Consider the following 14,089-nt stretch of genomic DNA (forward strand, 5'->3'; position numbering starts at 1 on the left):
TCCGTAAACATGGAGCAAAGTACAGTCTTTTCCTGAGCAATACTTCTCACTGACCCCGGTCAGTATAACACACGGTTGTCAAGACTGTTACCTGTTGGATTGACCACACAGGTTCTCGGATTCCTCTTGTCCTCAGAGGCATCCGATAAATGTCCATTCACACACAGTCTCTTTCTGACCCCGGTCAGTATCACATGGTTTTCAAGACCGTTCACTCCTTTTGGCTCGGACTCTCCGGTATGGCTTCCCCAGGCTATGCGACGTCCGAGCCTGGAACATGGGAGCTCTGTCTGGGCTGACTCCATCACACTCCCTCACATGTCCAACACACCTGCCTTAGATAGCTGTAAACACTCCTAGTTACCTATCACATGGCTAGTCACATGATCATGACCTAGTCACAGGTCCTGCAGATTCACAACCACACACATTTCTTCAGCTAAAACAGGGTACAGTGAGCCCCCTCACCACAGTGTGTGGTACATGGGTAGCCAGACCCTTGCAACTCTCAGCTACCCATAGCCCGGACCCAAATGTGAACAGCAACACTTAAAAATCTATGTACACTTAAGAAAAACTTTCCAGGCTACATCACAGGGAGCTACCATCCCTGTGGCACATACCTTCCATTAGCCACTTGACCACCAGTCACACCACATCGTGTATAAGCTGACCACCTTAATTTTGCCACAAAAAACTGGGAATTCTTATTGACTCACGTATAAGCCAAGGGTGGAAAATGCAGCAGCTACTGGTAAATTTCAAAATTAAAAATAGATACCAATAAAAGTAAAATTAATTGCGACATCAGTAGGTTAAATGTTTTTGAATATCCATATTGAATCAGGAGCCCCATATAATGCTCCATACAGTTCTTGATGGCCCCTTAAGATGCTCCATACAAAATATGCCACATATAATGCTGCACAAAGGTTAATAATGGCCCCATAAGATGCTCCATAGAATAATATGCCCCATATGCTGCCCCCTTAAGATGCTCCATTGAAGCTGCCCCCATAAAATGATCCATTGAATATGCCCCATATGCTGCCCCCATAAAATGCCCCATAGATTATTCCCCAATATATTGCTGCTGCCACTACTGCAGATATTAGGAAAAAAAGAAAGACATACTCACCTCTTGTCCCTGGGGGTCAGGTGCCGGTGTGATGAGCAGGCAGAGACATCAGCGCACTATGGGGGACAGGTGTCACCCCTCGCTCAGGACCCAGCACCTGAGATTTTCACCTGTCCCGGTTCAAACGCTGCTCACCGCTGTCTGCCCACCAGGTTCCTCTGTCAGTGACGTCAGGCAGCAGAGGGTGCGCACTAACCACGTCACCGCACCCTCTGCTGTCTGAACATCACTGACAAGAGGACCCCGCAGGCAGACAGCAGCGAGCAGCATTGGAACCAGGACAGGTGAATATAGCATATACTTACCTCCCCCTGGCGCGTCTCAAGGCCCCGTTCTCCGACGGGCTCCCTTCCTTCAGCGGTCACGTGGTACCGCTCATTAAAGTAATAAATATGTGCATATACTTTAATGAGCGGTACCATGTGACCGCTGTAGGAAGGAAAGGAGACCGTGGGGAAAAGCAGGGGGGGTGCAGAGACACGCCGGGGAGGTCAGTATGATCTGACACCCCCGCTCCCCCTTCCCCACCTACCCCCTGGTGTATGACTCGCATATAAGCAGAGAGGGGGACTTTCAGCCACAAAAAATGGACTGAAAATCTCGGCTTATACGCGAGTATATACGATGTGTGTGTGTGTGTGTATATGTGTATGTATGTATGTATGTGTATATATATATATATATATATATATATATATATATATATATATATTATAAAAAAAATTTTTTTTCATGGAGTTCTACATAGCATAATAGCTGCTGATTCAATTGCCGGCTTCTGTGAAATCATTCTAAAACCTGACATGAAATGACACATGGGTTACATACAGTAAACCATTTAATATATATTTTTTTATGTGTTTGACTAATAATTAGATTAGGGTTTGTGTGTAAAATTTGGGACATCTAGGTGTTAAACTAATGGGTTAAGTCATTGAAAAAATTGCGTGGGCTCCCGCGGTAAATTCACAACTAGAGAGGGAAAGCCAGTGAGTAAGGACAGATATTAATAGTCTTGAGATGGACCATTGTTTTTGGCCCCCCGGCTACAAAAATCTGCCCCCAGACACCCCAGAAAAGGCGCATCTATAAGATGCGCCTTTTCTGGCACTTAGCCTCTCTATTGCCATTGCCCTGTAGCGGTGGCTAATGGGTTAATAAGAATGGGTTAATGTCGCCTTGCTATTGAAAGGTGACATTAAGCTGGGTTAATAATGGAGAGGTGTCAATAAGACACCTTTCCATTATTAACCCTAGACTAGTAAAGGGTTAAAAAAAACAGACAGTTAAAAATTCTTTTAATGAAATGACACAAAGTTTTTGACCAAATTTATTCCTCTGCTAATCCATAAATAAACCATGGACCTGTATTAAAAAAAAAAAAAGCAACAACAATATACTTACCTCTCCGCTGGTCAGTCAGGTCCCCCGCTGCAATCCATCAGAAGGGGTTAACTGGTTTACAACGGGACCGGTGGTAATGCGACCAACCCGCTGTAAACCACTGCCAGAATGACTTAGTTCATCTCTGCGCAGCCTCCCCAGCTGGCTGGAGATGAACTAATGAGCGTGGGGAAAAAAATCGGAAACTTTCCCACGCTCATTAGTTCATCTCCCACTGGAAAGTGGAATATAATAAATCCCCTGATGAACTGGGGGCAACCAAACACCCCTAGTTCGTGACAGATTGGTGGGATAATAGAGCATTAGTCATCTGGTTTGAGAAATCATGCCTCTCACTAAAAACTTGTACGGTTCTTGGAAGGACCATACGCAAGAAGTTTTGGAGAAACAACTCGGAGGCCCAAGCTCTGTGAGATCATGATCGGCAGATGGTCTAACTCAGGGCAGTACCATCTACCACGCGGAGCAGCGAGTATAGAGCGGAGCCGTGTGTGAACAAGGTGTACGGAGTGGAGCCATGTGAGTGTACGAGGTGTACGGAGGGGATCCACGTGTGTATAGAGCGGAGCCGTGTGTGTGTAGGAGGTGTACCGAGGCGATCCACGTGTGTGAGGTGTACGGAGCGGAGCCACATGTGTATGGATCTGAGCCGTGCATGTACGATGTGTATGGAGCTGAGCCGTGCGTGTACGAGGTGTATGGAGCTGAGCCGTGCGTGTACGAGGTGTATGGAGCTGAGCCGTGCGTGTACGAGGTGTATGGAGCTGAGCCGTGCATGTACGAGGTGTATGGAGCTGAGCAGTGCGTGTACGAGGTGTGCGGAGCCACGTGTGTATGAGATGCATGGAGCGGAGCTGTGTGTGTGTACGAGGTGTATGGAGCGGAGCCGCACGTGTACGAGGTATAGAGCAGAGCCGTGTGTGTATGGTTACGAAGCGGAGCCACGTGTGTATGAAGTGTACAGAGCGGAGAAGTGTACAGAGCGGAGTCGTGTGTGTACTAGGTGTGCATAGCGGAGCTGTGTGTGTACAAGGTGTATGGAACGGAGCCCTGTGTATACAAAGTGTATGGAGCAGATCCACGTGTGTATGGGGTGTACAGAGTGGAGCCACGTGTGTATGGGGTGTACAGAGTGGAGCCACGTGTGTATGGGGTGTACAGAGTGGAGCCACGTGTGTATGGGGTGTACAGAGTGGAGCCACATGTGTACAAGGTTTACAGAGTTGAGCCATGGGTGTACAAGGTGTACAGTGTGGCCGCATGTGTACGAGGTTTACGGAGTGGAGCCGTTTGTGTGCGAGGTGTACGGAGCGGAGCCGTGTGTGTACGAGGCATACAAAGCGGAACCGTGTGTGTATGAGGAGTGCGGAGCCATGCGTGTATAAGGTGTATGGTGGGGAGCATTCATACCTCCCAACCATCCCAAATCCAGCAGAACAGTCCCGATTTTGAGAGAGAGTTTGTGTGCGGACACAGGAGTACACGGCGTAGCCCTTTAAAATTTGCACGTGATGCTCCACCTGAAGTGACGTGCTAGAAGCTGACTGGAAATGAGGTAATTTCGGGAGATTGTGACGGAACTATGGAGGCACTTCAGGGAATGCTTCAGCTCTATCACAGTGTCCTCCGACAGTGCGGACAGCAGGATCGCCTTGGAATCGGGGATGCCGGCCATGTGAGCGGATCATGATATGTCCTGCACCGGGAGGCTCAGGTGGGCATTACAATGGGAGCCAGGCTGCTATAGTATCTATAGAATCTTTCTCTCTTTGTTTCTTTCTCTCGCTCTCTAATCTTTTTTTTTTTTTTCTCTCTGTTCTTGGAGGAGGAGGAGGAATTTTATTCCAGAGCCCATTTGCTTGTTGACACTGCAGACTACAGTCAGATCCTTGTAATACTACAGTGTGAAAATCCAGCATTTTTAAATGCCTTTGCCCATCCCAGGCATCACATCTGAGTGTGCAGAAAATTCTGGCATTTTTTGTGGTACTGTAGTATTTTTTTGGAGTGTCTTATCCAATTTTTTGACCCCATTTTGCTGACAAAAATTTTTTGAGTTGCCAAAAAATATTTATCTGCCAAAATTTAGCTACAGTTCATATATTTAACAATGTGTTTTGTCCCCACATGCAGGGTATATCATAGTGCTAAATATTTTACAATTTTAGTCCTCCAAAGAATTTTTTTTCAGTGTCATAGCCTACTTATTGACACAATTTTGGTGGCCAAAAAAAAACAAAACAGGCCACATATTTAAGTGTGCTGTCTCCATCAGACACCTGATCCATCTGTGAGCTACAAGTTCTATTTCATGGCTACATTCCACTGTATTTGCTGTCTGTGACCCTATTTCTGTACATTATTTTGGGGTACAAAATTTAAAAATACAGGCCACATATTGAACAGTCTGGTATCTCAGTCAAATGCCAGATGTATATGTGGCCTACATATTGTGCCATTTCAGGCCTCCATGAAACATTTTTTTTGCTGTGTTACCCTATTTCTATAACCTATTTTTCTGTCAAAAATATAAATACAGACCACATATTTTACAGTGTGGTATCTCCATGACACAAAGTAGAAAAAGTTCAGCTCTCTGTTACAGGCATCTTGATGATCGGAGCACAGATCCGTTGTGTTAGACGTGCAGTAATACAAAAGAAATATTGGTTTCACTATATCGTTGAGCTGGATATGTATATGGTCTACAAAAAGTGGCATTTTAGGGCTCCATTCAACTGTTTTTGCTGTGTCTTACCCTAGTTATAAACACTATTGTACTGTCAAAAACAAAACTACAGGCCACATATTGAACAGTTTAGTATCTCTGTAAAAATATTTCGGTTTCAAATTGTTATGGCTGCTTGATGACTTTGTCTTAAATGCACCAAATACTACCACCATCATCATCTTCTGCCTAGAGGCAGTTGCTGTGCAGATAGAAAGTCTGAGGAGCAGAGGGTGAACACTTGGGCAGTGTTGTACTCTGTCTCTGGATTATGAAGGTGAAATCTTCTAGATAAAATTATGACTGTAAAAACCAGAGCAAGAGCACGGGGCCAGGACTCAAAACTACCATAGCCTGTTGTGCCTGATCCGGATTTTGACAATCCATCACCTACTAATACTGAGCTTGTTGGACGAGGATGGCAAAAAGGAGCTCCTGCAGTCTCTAGACTAGAAGCTATAGATTTTGACATTTCTGCTGGATTTCAAGATGTGTCAGTTGGAGAACATGGTAGTCAAAGATATGACTTTTATGATACGGGTGTTTCCACTAGACAATCCATCCAACATGTTATTGAATCAAAATCTGGTTTTGCTTGCAACTCTAATCAGCTTTGCACAAAATGTCAAATAGATGGCTAGACCCCAGTGGGTCTTGTCACAGTGCCATGTTGACTACAGTCCCCATTTGTTGTCTAGATCCCTAATCTCACCTCAACTTTACCAGCATGATGAATTACTAGGAAAAACATGTGGTTTTGATGGCGCTGTTCTTTTCTTGCCAAAGAAACTAAATAAGATCAATGAGGTGGTTAACCACACACACAATGCAGAAATAGTAAAGATTACAATTACTTTCACCAATGAGTTACCACAAAAGTTACCAACTTGCTTTCACTTTTACAACGTTATATGCTGAAGCATTGAAGAAGATGATGAATATATTATGAAGCAAATAGGTATGAATAATTATCACACAAATGATGTTACAGACGTCAGAACATACACAATCTATCTGTGTGGCACTGATTCACCACTGTAATTTTGAAGTGTGAGACTAGTATCATCTTGTGGATTGATGTGAGCCACAAAATCCTTCAAAGTGAAACTCTTCTGGATGTAAAGTACAATTTGCTCCCGAAAATTAGAACTTGCCTTCTATGATGCTTGCATTAAAGAACAGAATGGTCAAATATTTACAGACTCAGGAACACCGGGCTCCGGGTACCTGTGCTTCTCAGGGTCCGGAACTGTCAAGTCTGCATCCCGTTTTCCAGGGGAAGGAATAGGGGAACGGACAGGCCCCATTACCCAGGAAGAGGGGGCCTGTTTAGACAGGGAACCTGGCCGGAAGCTGATAGGAAAAAACATGCAAAGTAGGAGTGAGTCCTCCGCTGTCAGCGTGTGAGCAGCAAGGGGGTAGCGCAATACGCACCCAAAGTCCAGGCGCTGTGACGGACTGCAGCAGACAGACCTGGTGACCTAGAGGCAGGGAGGCCAGCCTAAGAGAAAGTGGGCATGACAGCAGAGTTTTTTGGTGGGGACAAGCAGTGCATAGAAGGCTAAGCATCGTGCTTCATCCTTAAAGCACTGGCGCTGCTAAGGCTAGTTTCAGATTTGTGGCTTTGTGCGCAGCGCATCGCGCTCAAGTTGAAACGTATGCAAAAACGCACATGTGTTTTTGCATGCGTTTGCATTTTTATGCACATGCATTTGAACCAGTTTCTAGCCATCTTTACTCTTAAAACGCATGTATTTGCAAATGCAGGCGTTCCCATAGACTGTAATGCATTGTTTTGACGCATTCTGTGCGCAAGCGTACGCATGCGTTTTTTTTACGCCTTTGGACGGACCCAAAAATGCAACAGGTTGCGTCTGGCGCGTCTAGACGCACACCTTGAAAAAACGCATGTGCACGAAAACGCAGACAAACACATGCAAACACAAGACCATGCGTACGCCATATTAAACATAGGTACACATGATGCATGTGCACGTATGCACACGAAGCACTGCACAAAAAAATGGTAATCTGAAACCAGCCTAAGGACTGTTCCTGTTGGCTCCCGCTGCTACAAGCGATACTGCCAGAGAGCGAGGCGCCGTGTGGCCAGTGACCGCCAGAGAGCAAGGCACCGTGCGCTCTGTGACCGTGAGTACATTGCACGTGCGCAGTACAGAGAGCCACGTGTCCTTCGTAGATAACCAATAATTATAAGGCACAGAGGAATTACGGAGGACATTGGTATGGTCAGCAAGGTACTCCCTCAGCATCTACCAAAACTGCACTCCTTAAGAGAAAACCCTATGCTCCAGGGCGATGGGAGGGTCTGAGAAAACTCTCCCATAACTTTGCCAGTATTCCACTGCCTCTGCTGGATTAGAGTTGTCTCTCTCACCTGTACTCCTTGGTTGTCAAACGAACTGTGACCTCTGGCACCAGCGTTTTGAGATGGGAATTTTTTTTAAAAAAATTACACAAGAGGGGCCCTCTGGTACTGCCACATTTTTATACACCTGTGTGCCTCTGGAAGAAGAGATTGAAAGTTCTCCTTGTAGCATGGATCTAGAAGTGTCACCAGTAATGAGTGTCACCGAAAATTTTGATGAGGCGAGGGTTACGGGAAAGGCAGCCATGCGGGCCAGACTGCTAACAGGCAAGACTTTCATGTCCTCACCAAGAGGACGACTGAACATGTTCTCCTCCTTGTCCTCAGGCCATCCCCGACTTTCGACTAACCTCTGCACTAGCATTGAAAAAATACATCATTGTAAATACACGCACCTGTGTTCTTTGTATCTCCCCCACCTCATTGTAGATTGTCAGCTCTCATGAGCAGGGTCGTTATCGTTATCTTTTGATTAAATTACTTTATTATTGTTAATGTTGCTATTGTTATTTAGGACTGTTTTGTTTGAAAATGTTAAAATGTAAATATGTTTGCGCTATATAAATAACGATTAGTAGTATTATTAGAACACAAAGAAGCAGGATTGTGATGCTAATTAGGGCATCATCGCCGCTCACCACATTGGTGGATTCTTCAAAGTTTTGGAGGATGGTACATATATCTGACATCCATGTCCACTCCTGAGATCTTATGTGTAAAGTCTGAACTGAATACTGACAGCCTTGTTGATGCTGGTAGGCAACAACTGCCCTCTTCTGCTCACAAATACTTTACAACATGTGCAGAGTACAGTTCCAATGCGTGGGGACATCACACACCAATCTGTGAGCCGGGAGCTACAAACGCTGCTGAAACACGTCAAGGGCAGATGAAGCTGTAGGTGACTTTCTAACATGGGCATGCAGGGCGGCGTACTTTAACAAGCAGATCCGGCAGCTCCGGGTCGCTTTTGAGAAACCGTTGAACGAGGTTAAGCACGTGGGCCAGGCCATGGTATGTATATGAGCTTGCCTCGCCTCAGAGCTGCCACCAGGTTCCGGCTATTGTCACACACGACCATGCCTGGATGTAGGTTCAGCGGTGTCAGCCACAGATCTGCCTGCTCTTTCAGAGCTGTCAACAACTCTTCAGCATTGTGCTGTTTCTCACCTAAGCATATTAGCTTCAATACAGCCTGTTGATGCTTGGCTGAGGCAGTGCTGCAGTGCTTCCAGCTTGTGACTGATGTGCTCATTTTGGAGATGGAGGCTGAGGAGGATGAGGTGCAGGAGCTGTAGACTGTGGGGGCAACCCTGGTTGCCGTAGGGCCGGCAATTCCCAGCATCGGGAGGACGTGTTCCATTCCAAGGTCTGTCTGGTTCCGGCTTCCACTAAGTTAACCCAGTGTGCTGTCAGCGAGATGTTCCATCCCTGTCCACAAGCTCTTGTCCACGTGTCTGTAGATAGGTGGACTTTCCCACTAACAGCATGGTTGAGGGCCCGTGTAATGTAGTGGGACACATTCTAGTGTCATGCTGTGATGGCATATCGGGAGAAATAGAGGCGGATGGGGACAGAGTCCTTTTTTAGATGGACACCAAAATCAGTTTGCAGAAAGCTTCCGTCTCCACGAGGCTAAAAGGCAACATTTTGAGCGGAAGCACAAGAGAAATGTGTCAATTTATTACTGCATTCTTTGGGGCTTTGACTGGCTATTTCCACTTGCGTTCCAAGGACTGAGGCATGGACAACTGACTGCTGCCTTTGAGTTTGTGTTCAATGACAGATGCAGGGCAGGAGGCGTCTTTGCATGCACCCTGGTCAGGGGATTTGCTTGCACCCACAACAGCAGAAGACACAGTGGTATCACCGGCAGACACTGTTCCTGGAGCCTGGTATTCAGCCCACAAAGTCGGGTGCTTTGCTGCCATGTGCCTGATCATGCTGATGGTGGAGAGGCTGGTATTTTCGCTACCCCTGCTAATGCTGGCATGGCCATTGGTGCAAATGTCCTGTTTGAGGTTATCGGCAGAGTCTTTAAAAAACCACTAGACTCTGGAACACCTAACAGTTGTAATGGCAACTTCCGTCGTGTTGGTGTTATGGGGACATTCAGTGTCTCCCTCTCCCACACCACCTCCTTACCTCACCCCCTGTGTTTTGAAGTTCCCCAAGGCTCGGTTCTAGGACCCCTACTCTTCACCATCTCCACCTTCGGCCTGGGACAGCTCATAGAATCCCAAGGTTTGCAATATCATCTGTACGCCGATGACACACATATCTACCTATCGCTACCTGACATCACCTCCTTTCTGACCAAAATCACACAATGTCTGTCTGCAATTTCATTATTATTTTCTGCTCACTTTCTAAAAGTGAACATGGACAAAACAGAATTCATCATTATCTTTCAACCATCTCACTGTACCCCTCTATCAGAACTAAACATCAATGTTAATGGCTAATCACTTTCCCCAGTCCCGCATGATAGGTGTCTTAGGGTGATCCAACATTTCCAGCATCCTTACATTCCTTGTGCATTTTCTTGGCCAAACGATTTTGCATGCCCCCATCATCTCCCGCCTCGACAATTGCAACCTTCTACTCTCTGGCCTCCCCTATAGCACTCTTGCACCACTCCAATCTATTCTAAACTATGCTGCCTGACAAATCCACCTGTCTCCCCGTTATTCCCCAGCCTCTCCTCTGTAAACCCTAAAACAAGGACATACAAAGCCATCCACAACCTGTCTCCTACATAAATCTGTGATCTGGTCTCCCTGGACTTGCCTACAAGCAACCTTCGATCCTCTCAACATCATCTTCTCTACTCCCCTCTTATCTCTTTTTCCTCCAACCGCATAGAAGACATCTCCCGTGCTTCATCCATACTCTGTAACTCTCTGCCCCAACACATCAGACTAGCGCCTACCATGGACACATTCAAAACGAACCTGAAGAACAGCCTCTTCCGACAAGCCTACAACCTGCAGTGATCCTCAGTCAACTGAACCGCATGACCAGCTCTACCCTCTCCTTGTGTATCCACACCCATCAACTGTAGACTGTGAGCCCTCGTGGGAAGGGTCCTCAATCCTTCTGTACTTGCGTGTTCCTTGCTCATGTTTAGTGTACTTGTCTGACCCTTTTTCACGTGTAAAGAGCCATGGAATAAATGGCGCTATAAAAGTGACTAATAATAATATCATCCACCACTTCATCTTCCACTTCTGCACCCTGGTCCTCCTCCTGACTTTCTGGCAATTGTGTGTCATCATCGTCCACCTGTTGTGACTTTTTTCCACGTTGCCTTTGTGTGACCGTGGCTGCTCAAATATTTGGCCAGCATTACATGTAATATCACCTTGCCTGGCTTTAAGTGTACAGTGCAAGAGGCCTGAATCTATAAATGACAAAGTGAACAGCTCTTGGGAGTGTCCAAGTGTGGAATAAGTTATCTACAGGCAATCGGCATGGTGGGAGGAAGGAGGATCAGGGTGAGGAATATGCGGTCCAGACCCACGGCTACTCAGACTTGACCTTGTGGATGTCATGATCCCAGTGCAGGTTTTTGAGCTGCATGTCAGGGGTTAATGTCTGGAGCTCAGTGCAGGTTTTGACCTGCACACCTGGGGTTAATGATTGTGGCCTCTCTTTGGTTCAGGGAGAGCTTCTTAAACCCCTGGGAAGCTTCAATCCCTGTCAGTTATACTTTTGCCTGTTGGCTGAGTGTGGTGACCTCTGTGTGCCTTTGCCTGTTCGTTGTTGTAGCTTGTTTATATGGTTCTGACCCAGTTCTGTTCCCCGTTGTGAGTTTGCCTGTTGATTCTGCACTGCGCTGTCCTCTCAGTGTATGACTCCTTGCCTGTGATTTGACTACTCTCTGCTCGCCCCTCTTGTACCTTGCAGCTATCTTTGTGTATGACTCATTGGCTACGTCCTGACTATCCTCCCTGTCTATGCCCCTTGGTAACTTTGTCCCGCAGTTACCCTGCTAGTAGTTCTCTTGCAGCTCCTAGCTCTCTGGAGTTTAGGCCATGGCCCCAGCAGTCACATGCTTCAGGTCCTGTTGTTCTGAAGTATGCACCTACTCAGCTGCTGCCCGCTCCACAAGTATCTTTGAGCCCAGTTCGCTTTACTCAGGACACGCGCACTGGCTCAATGAGCAAGTTCAGTGCGGTGTTCCTGACAGTGGAAGACAGGGTACTGGTGGTGGTGGCAAAGTGACTGGAAGCATTATCCGTTATCCAACCAACAACCTTTTGACACTGCTGATGCGTTCCTCTAGTAATTGTGACAGGAAGGTCGAGTGATAAAATGTGGGTGTTTCTTGTGGCCCAATTTCAGCTCGCCAACAGCCTCAGCCTCTGCATGCACCATCACGTCCACTTCCCTGTCCCTTGCTACACGCCTTGCCACTTTTAAATGTACAACATTATTTTCCAAGTTCACTCCAAATTGCATAGTTTGTAGCGAACTTATATGTTATCCATGTGTGTGAAACCCACAGTTTAAAATATCTGGCCTGTAGTTAAAAATATTTTTTTGGACTCAAACAGTTGTCAATAACTATAGTGAGAGAGGAAAAACAGTTCAATGGAGGACTCAAATGCCACAATTTGTAGTACACAGATAGATGAGGAATCTGACGGAGACAGGCACTCTCAAATATCTTGCCTGTATTTTGGTATTTTTTGGACAGAAACATTAGTGAATAAATAGGCTAAGAGTGACACAACCCAAAAAATTCGATGTAGGCCTGATTCCTTATGAATATTAAAACAGACCTGGGTCACCTGATAAAGAACTGTAGAACTGTTCCATTATGCAACAGCCACGTTATTGTTTGCAAAGGGATGTTTGTGATCCCAGCAGACTTCACCTATCGTTTCTTGTGAGTCCCCCCCTTCTCCCAATGAGGAGTACAATTAACTAGGAATTATGAAAAAATTATAGGGTTGTGCAGGAAGAGTAAATAGATAGTCGTGGTATGGCACTGAGGCCTATCAACACTAGAAGACCTTTTTGTTTAATTACCAGCATTACTTAAAAATTTTAAAAGGCAGATGAAGTTGGTAGAAAACCACAATGTATGTCCTCCCAGCATTCCTCTATACACATCTCAGTATTTTGATCACTATTAGCGTGATCTATTTCACTTTTACATTTCTCGGTCTTCAGATCACAGATATGACAACATGCTTCAGCCGCAAATGAGTATGGCCTACCATAGAACAGTTTATACAGTGTGAAAACATCAATTAGTCCTAAACATAATCATTTCTCTCGAACACAGTCAGTGGACACTTAATAATTCCCACCCACTTAGTGGAATATAAATGTCTTGAGATCCATTTGTACAACTCCAGATGTTAAAGGTACCAAACATTCTGTTGGAAGTTTAAACAGATTATTGAAGACATTTATACAACTTATTCAACATTTATGTACAGTGTCTTGCGAAAGTATTCGGCTCCCTGGAACTTTTCAACCTTTTCCCACATATCATGCTTCAAACATAAAGATACCAAATGTAAATTTTTGCTGAAGAATCAACAAGTGGGACACAATTGTAAAGTTGAATGAAATTTATTGGTTATTTTAAAAATTTTTGTGGAAATTCAGAAACTGAAAAGTGGGGCGTGCAATATTATTCAGCCCCTTTACTTTCAGTGCAGCAATCTCACTCCAGAAGTTCATTGTGGATCTCTGAATGATCCAATGTTGTCCTAAATGACTAATGATGAAAAATATAATCTACCTGTGTGTAATCAAGTCTCCGTATAAAAGCACCTGCTCTGTGATAGTCTCAGGGTTCTGTTGGAAGCACAGAGAGCATCATGAAGATCTGTCATGATTCAGGATGGGGTTTGTCTTTGGCTCGTCCTGGTCAGACAGGGGTTAATTGTTTCTGCCTCTCTCTGGCAGAGGGTGGCCATTTAATGCTCACTTGACCTAGGTCAGGTGTCAGTTATACTCCTGCCCTCGGCTGAGTTAGTTGACCTCGTGCGTACTTGTGCCTGATAACTTGTTGCTTGCTTGGTTTTGATCCGGTTCTGTCTCTGTTACGAGTTCTGCCCCTCTCTCTTTTACTGCGCTACCCCTCTGTGTATGACCCTCTGCCTGTGACTTGACTATTCTCTGCTCGTCCCCCTGGCACCGCACAGCCCTCTCCGTGTACGAACCCTCACTTGTCTGACCTGCGTTTTCCTCTACTACAGTTTCCCTGCAGTAGGTACATTACATCATCTGCAGCTATATGCTAAACCCCGCCCCCTGCAGTCACATGACCGTAGGTCCTGGGACTCCTTACTATTTTCAGTGCCGCAGGTCCTGTCTGCTTGAATCATCACTTCAGTGTTGGACTCCGCGTTCTCCCATAGTGTGGGTAAGTCACCCTGCTCTGCGTGGCAGTTTGCCGATGCTGACA

At 45.7% G+C, this 14,089-nt stretch overlaps 1 protein-coding gene across 1 annotated transcript in view; it reads left to right on the top strand.

Moving 5' to 3' along the window:
• Positions 1-14,089, top strand: part of LOC141093967 (uncharacterized) — a 744,741-nt gene that overhangs the window by 218,939 nt on the left and 511,713 nt on the right. The window lies entirely within an intron of this gene.

This window comes from Dendrobates tinctorius, unplaced genomic scaffold (genome assembly GCF_039654945.1).
Source record: "Dendrobates tinctorius isolate UK_male_01 unplaced genomic scaffold, ASM3965494v1 ptg000063l, whole genome shotgun sequence".
Classification (NCBI taxonomy): Eukaryota; Metazoa; Chordata; class Amphibia; order Anura; family Dendrobatidae; genus Dendrobates; species Dendrobates tinctorius.